Raw genomic sequence first — 7,800 nt, 5'->3', positions numbered from 1 at the left:
CTTCGTGGGCAACGACCATGGTGGGATAGACAAGGTTGCTTCTTCGTGGACCCTTCGTGGGTGGAGCCCTCCATGGACTCGCGCAACCGTTACCCTTCGTGGGATGAAGTCTCCATCAACGTGGATGTATGATAGCACCACCTATCGGAACCACGGATAAAAAATCTCTGTGTCAACATTGTGTTTGCTCCCTCAAACTCCTCCCTTTACCTTCATATGCAATTGTTTTACATTCTGCTGCTATACTCTTAGAATTGCATGTGTAGGTTGATTGGTTGACTTGTGCAAAGTTGCTAAAATCTGCCAAGAAATAAAATTGGGAAAAGGCTAGATTTTTATTTGGTCAAGTAGTCTAATCACCCCCTCTAGACATACTTTCGATCCTACAACTACTCTTGCTTTCCTGCGTGTTGCTTCTCTTCTCTGCTATTGCTGTCAGTCGCACTGCTGCTCCGCTCTTGCTCTCGTTCGTGCTTCTGCTCTGCTCTTGCTCTCGCTCGTGCTGCTGCTGCACGACCTCCGGTAGCTATAGGAGTTGTTGCTTTAGCACTCGCTCGCGGTGCTGCTGCACGACTTGCTCTCTGCTAGTGCGTTCACTACTAGAGCGTCTTCTGATTTAGATCACTGCTTCTCTGTTACTAGTGCTCGAATGTCCTAAACATCTACTGCAATGCTCTGCTACTAGTTCAATCAGTTTTGACAATAAAATTCAGTTTCGACTGTAAAGTTCACTTTCTTCAGTTAAGTTAAGAGTGAACAGTATTTACAGCATCTGTTGGAGCGGCTGCTACCTCTTGAGCACTGCGTTGGATTTCCCCGAAGAGGAGAGGATGATGCAGCAAAGTAGCGTAAGTATTTCCCTCAGTTTTTGAGAACCAAGGTATCAATCCAGTAGGAGGCCACGCGCGAGTCCCTCGTACCTACACAAAACAAATAGCTCAATGCAACCAACGTGATTAGCGGTTGTCAATCCCTTCATGGTCACTTACGAGAGTGAGATCTGATAGAGATGATAGATAATATTTTTGGTATTTTTGATATAAAGATGCAAGGTAAAATAAAAGTCAAAGTAAAAAGCAAAGCAATGATAAAGTGATTGGAGATTGATAGACCCGGGGGCCATAGATTTCACTAGGGGCTTCTCTCAAGAGCATAGGTATTTCTACGGTGGGTGAACGAATTACTGTTGAGCAATTGACGGAATTGAGCATAGTTATGAGAGTATCTAGGTATGATCATGTATATAGGCATCACGTCCGAGACAAGTAGACCGACTCCTGGCTGCATCTACTACTATTACTCCACTCATCGACCGCTATCCAGCATGCATCTAGAGTATTAAGTTAATGAAAACAGAGTAACGCCTTAAGCAAGATGACATGATGTAGAGGAATAAATTCATGCAATATGATAAATACCCCATCTTGTTATCCTCGATGGCAACAATACAATACGTGCCTTGCTGCCCCTACTGTCACTGGGAAAGGACACCGCAAGATTGAACCCAAAGCTAAGCACTTCTCCCATTGCAAGAAAAACCAATCTAGTAGGCCAAACCAAACTGATAATTCGAAGAGACTTGCAAAGATAACCAATCATACATAAAATAATTCGGAGAAGATTCAAATATTGCTCATAGATAATCTTGATCATAAACCCACAATTCATCGGTCTCAACAAACACACCGCAAAAAGAAGATTACATCGAATAGATCTCCACGAGGGAGGGGGAGAACATTGTATTGAGATCCAAAAAGAGAGAAGAAGCCATCTAGCTACTAACTATGGACCCGAAGGTCTGAGGTAAACTACTCACACTTCATCGGAGAGGCTATGGTGTTGATGTAGAAGCCCTCCGTGGTGGATTCCCCTTCCGGCGGAGCTCCAGAACAGGCCCCAAGATGGGATCTCGTGGATACAGAAAGTTGCGGCGGTGGAATTAGGTTTTTGGCTCCGTATCTGATCGTTTGGGGGTACGTAGGTATATATAGGAGGAAGGAGTACGTCGGTGGAGCTTCGAGGGGCCCACGAGGCAGGGGGCGTGCCCTCCACCCTCATGACCGCCTCTCTTCTTTCTTGACGGAGGGTCCAAGTCTCCTGGATCATATTTGTTGAGAAAATCACGTTCCTGAAGGTTTCATTCCGTTTGGACTCTGTTTGATATTCCGTTTCTTCGAAACACTGAAATAGGCAAAAAACAACAATTCTGGGCTGGGCCTCCGGTTAATAGGTTAGTACCAAAAATAATATAAAAGTGGAAAATAAAGCCCAATATGGTCCAAAACAGTAGATAATATAGCATGGAGCAATCAAAAATTATAGATACGTTGGAGACGTATCAGGCATCCCCAAGCTTAATTCCTGCTCGTCCTCGAGTAGGTAAATGATAAAAAGAGAATTTTTGATGCGGAGTGCTACTTGGCATAATTTCAATGTAACTCTTCTTAATTGTGGTATGAATATTCAGATCCGAAAGATTCAAGACAAAAGTTCATATTGACATAAAAATAATAATACTTCAAGCATACTAACAAAGCAATTATGTCTTCTCAAAATAACATGGCCAAAGAAAGTTATCCCTACAAAATCATATAGTCTGGCTATGCTCTATCTTCACCACACAAAGTATTTAAATCATGCACAACCCCGATTACAAGCCAAGCAATTGTTTCATACTTTTGACATTTTCAAAACTTTTTCAATCTTCACGCAATACATGAGCGTGAGCCATGGATATAGCACTATATGTGGAATAGAATGGTGGTTGTGGAGAAGACAAAAAGAGGGGAAGATAGTCTCACATCAACTAGGCGTATCAACGGGCTATGGAGATGCCCATCAATAGATATCAATGTGAGTGAGTAGGGATTGCCATGCAACGGATGCACTAGAGCTATAAGTATATGAAAGCTCAACAAAAGAAACTAAGTGGGTGTGCATCCAACTCGCTTGCTCACGAAGACCTAGGGCATTTTGAGGAAGCCCATCATTGGAATATACAAGCCAAGTTCTATAATGTAAAAATCCCACTAGTATATGAAAGTGACAAAATGAGAGACTCTCTATCATGAAGATCACGGTGCTACTTTGAAGCACAAGTGTGGTAAAAGGATAGTAACATTGTCCCTTCTCTCTTTTTCTCTCATTTTTTTATTTGGGCCTTTTCTCTTTTTTTATGGCCTCTTTTTTTCTTTTCTTTTTATTTTTCGTCCAGAGTCTCATCCCGACTTATGGGGGAATCATAGTCTCCATCATCCTTTCCTCACTTGGGACAATGCTCTAAAAATGATGATCATCACACTTTTATTTTTCTTACAACTCAACAATTACAACTCGATACTTAGAACAAAATATGACTCTATGTGAATGCCTCCGGCGGTGTACCGGGATATGCAATGAATCAAGAGTGACATGTATGAAAGAATTATGAACGGTGGCTTTGCCACAAATACGATGTCAACTACATGATCATGCTAGCAATATGACAATGATGGAGCACGTCATAATAAACGGAACGGTGGAAAGTTGCATGGCAATATATCTCGGAATGGCTATGGAAATGCCATGATAGGTAGGTATGGTGGCTGTTTTGAGGAAGGTATATGGTGGGTGTATGATACCGGCGAAAGGTGCGCGGTATTAGAGAGGCTAGCAATGGTGGAAGGATGGGAAAAAGTGCATATAATCCATGGACTCAACATTAGTCATAAAGAACTCATATACTTATTGCAAAAATTTAGAAGTTATCAAAGCAAAGTATTACATGCATGCTCCTAGGGGGATAGATTGGTAGGAAAAGACCATCGCTCGTCCCCGACCGCCACTCATAAGGAAGACAATCAATAAATAAATCATGCCCCGACTTCATCACATAACGGTTCACCATACGTGCATACTACGGGAATCACAAACTTTAACACAAGTATTTCTCAAATTCACAACTACTCAACTAGCATGACTCTAATATCACCATCTTCATATCTCAAAACAATTATCAAGCATCAAACTTTTCTTAGTATTCAATGCACTCAAAAGAAAGTTTTACAAATCTTGAATACCAAGCATATTTTTATTATTAGGAAAATTACCATGCTATTTAAGACTCTCAAAATAATCTAAGTGAAGAATGAGAGATCAATAGTTTCTGTAAAACAAATCCACCACCGTGCTCTAAAAGATATAAGTGAAGCACTAGAGCAAGACTATAAAGCTCAAAAGGTATAAGTGAAGCACATAGAGCAAAACTATAAAGCTCAAAAGATATAAGTGAAGCACATAGAGTATTCTAACAAATTCCAATTCATGTATGGCTCTCTAAAAAGGTGTGTACAGCAAGGATGATTGTGGTAAACTAAAAATCAAAGACTCAAATCATACAAGACGCTCCAAGCAAAACACATATCATGTGGTGAATAAAAATATAGCTCCAAGTAAAGTTACCGATGGAAGTAGACGAAAGAGGGGATGCCTTCCGGGGCATCCCCAAGCTTTGACTTTTTGGTGTCCTTAGATTATCTCGGGGGTTCCATGGGCATCCCCAAGCTTAGGCTCTTGCCACTCCTTGTTCCATAATCCATCAAAAGATTTCACCCAAAACTTGAAAACTTCACAACACAAAACTCAACAGAAATCTCGTGAGCTCCGTTAGCGAAAGAAAACAAAATACCACTTCAAGGTACTGTAATGAACTCATTATTTATTTATATTGGTGTTAAACCTACTGTATTCCAACTTCTCTATGGATTATAAACTATTTTACTAGCCATAGATTCATCAAAATAAGAAAACAACACACGAAAAACAGAATCTGTCAAAAACAGAACAGTCTGTAGTAATCTGTAACTAACGCAAACTTCTGGAACTCCAAAAATTCAGCCAAAATAGGACGACCTAGGCAATTTGTTTATTGATCAGCATCAATTTGAATCACTATTTTATCACGTTCTGGTGAATTTTAATAATTGTTTTCGTGAACCGAAAGTTTCTGGAAATTACAGCAAGATCAAATAACTATCATCCAAGAAGATCCTATAGGTTTAACTTGGCACAAACACTAATTAAAAGATAAAACCACATCTAAACAGAAGGTAGATGGATTATTTATTCCTAAAAAGAAACAATAAATAAAAAACTAAAATAAAATTGGGTTGCCTCCCTACAAGCGAACGCCCCTAGCTAGGCATAAAAGCAAGGATAGATCTAGGTAGTGCCGTAGTAATAAGATAGATCGGTGAAACTCATTTCATATTCTCTACGTTCGGCAGCAAGTTTTATTTGAGGCAAGCAAAATTAATCAAAAGGGATAAATTTAATAGGACAAAAGTCCCCAAGATCAATTTTAGGAGGTATAGGTTCCTCTTTCGGCCCTTCGTATTGCACAACCAATTCATCATTATAAGCATTCTTTTGACAGAACTTTGTGAGCCTATACTCAAGAGAGTATCCTAGCTCATTATTTCGAATAGCCAAATCATCATTAAGTTCAGAGATTCTATCAATTAAAATATTGGTAGGCACCTTTTTTCTAAGGTTTTCATTGGAAGCAGCATAGTCAAGAGATTGAAAACGCATTATTTCTTCTTGATCAAAGAGGATAGATTCTATGGGAGGACGGCCAACGTCCACCCTATAATGTGCAAAAATTTCTTTGGAATCTTTTATTATAAATCTGAATTCATGAGCCAAAAAGATTGTAACGGCACGCTTAACAGAAGAATGCTCAATATTAGAAAATTCTAGGAAAATGCTTTGTATGCAAGGATGCATGTGCATAAATTGCCTTTCAAGTTCAACGATAAGCATGGCAATAGCGTCCGCAAGACTACTAGTTCTATGGAGAATAGAACCGCCCATAGAAGGCAAAGCACTGGCACAAGTAAAGAAATCTGAATAACTCCTTTTCCAATAATATTACCACTACGAACATGAAATCTTTTTGTATGCAAGGTAGGGGGTTCTTCAGCAGGAGCATCGGAATTTTCTATGAGATTATTATTGTCCATATCGGCAATAATTTCCCCAATTTCAGACATAGCGAGAGAGAAAGCGGAGGGCGAAAAGAAGGCGGACAAAAAAGAGAGGGCGAATAAAACGGCAAGGGTGAAGTGGGGGAGAGGAAAACGAGAGGCAAATGGAAAATAATGTAATGCGATAGATAAGGGACTGTGATGGGTACTTAGTATGTTGACTTTTGCATAGACTCCCCGGCAACGGCGCCAGAAATTCTTCTTGCTACCTCTTGAGCACTGCGTTGGATTTCCCCGAAGAGGAGAGGATGATGCAGCAAAGTAGTGTAAGTATTTCCCTCAGTTTTTGAGAACCAAGGTATCAATCCAGTAGGAGGCCACGCGCGAGTCCCTCGTACCTACACAAAACAAATAGCTCAACGCAACCAACGCGATTAGGGGTTGTCAATCCCTTCACGGTCACTTACGAGAGTGAGATCTGATAGAGATGATAGATAATATTTTTGGTATTTTTGATATAAAGATGCAAGGTAAAATAAAAGGCAAAGTAAAAAGCAAAGCAATGATAAAGTGATTGGAGATTGATAGACCTGGGGGCCATAGATTTCACTAGTGGCTTCTCTCAAGAGCATAGGTATTTCTATGGTGGGTGAACGAATTACTGTTGAGCAATTAACAGAATTGAGCATAGTTATGAGAGTATCTAGGTATGATCATGTATATAGGAATCACATCCAAGACAAGTAGACCAACTCCTGCCTGCATCTACTACTATTACTCCACTCATCGACCGCTGTCCAGCATGCATCTAGAGTATTAAGTTAATGAAAACAGAGTAACGCCTTAAGCAAGATGACATGATGTAGAGGAATAAATTCATGCAATATGATAAATACCCCATCTTGTTATCCTCGATGGCAACAATACAATACGTGCCTTGCTGCCCCTACTGTCACTGGGAAAGGACACCGCAAGATTGGACCCAAAGCTAAGCACTTCTCCCATTGCAAGAAAAACCAATCTAGTAGGCCAAACCAAACTGATAATTCGAAGAGACTTGCAAAGATAACCAATCATACATAAAATAATTCGGAGAAGATTCAAATATTGCTCATAGATAATCTTGATCATAAACCCACAATTCATCGGTCTCAACAAACACACCGCAAAAAGAAGATTACATCGAATAGATCTCCACGAGAGAGGGGGAGAACATTGTATTGAGATCCAAAAAGAGAGAAGAAGCCATCTAGCTACTAACTATGGACCTGAAGGTCTGAGGTAAACTACTCACACTTCATCGGAGAGGATATGGTGTTGATGTAGAAGCCCTCCGTGGTGGATTCCCCTTCCGGCGGAGCTCCGGAACAGGCCCCAAGATGGGATCTCATGGATACAGAAAGTTGCGGCGGTGGAATTAGGTTTTTGGCTCCGTATCTGATCGTTTGGGGGTACGTAGGTATATATAGGAGGAAGGAGTACGTCGGTGGAGCTTCGAGGGGCCCACGAGGCAGGGGCGCGCCCTAGGGGGGGGGGCGCACCCTCCACCCTCGTGACCGTCTCTCTTCTTTCTTGACGGAGGGTCCAAGTCTCCTGGATCATATTTGTTGAGAAAATCACGTTCCCGAAGGTTTCATTCCGTTTGGACTCCGTTTGATATTCCGTTTCTTTGAAACACTGAAATAGGCAAAAAACAACAATTCTGGGCTGGGCCTCCGGTTAATAGGTTAGTCCCAAAAATAATATAAAATGGAAAATAAAGCCCAATATGGTCCAAACCAGTAGATAATATAGCATGGAGCAATCGAAAATTATATATACGTTGGAGACGTAT

This window comes from Aegilops tauschii, chromosome 1, assembly GCF_002575655.3.
Source record: "Aegilops tauschii subsp. strangulata cultivar AL8/78 chromosome 1, Aet v6.0, whole genome shotgun sequence".
NCBI classification, from domain to species: domain Eukaryota; kingdom Viridiplantae; phylum Streptophyta; class Magnoliopsida; order Poales; family Poaceae; genus Aegilops; species Aegilops tauschii.
This window is presented reverse-complemented; position numbering follows the sequence as displayed.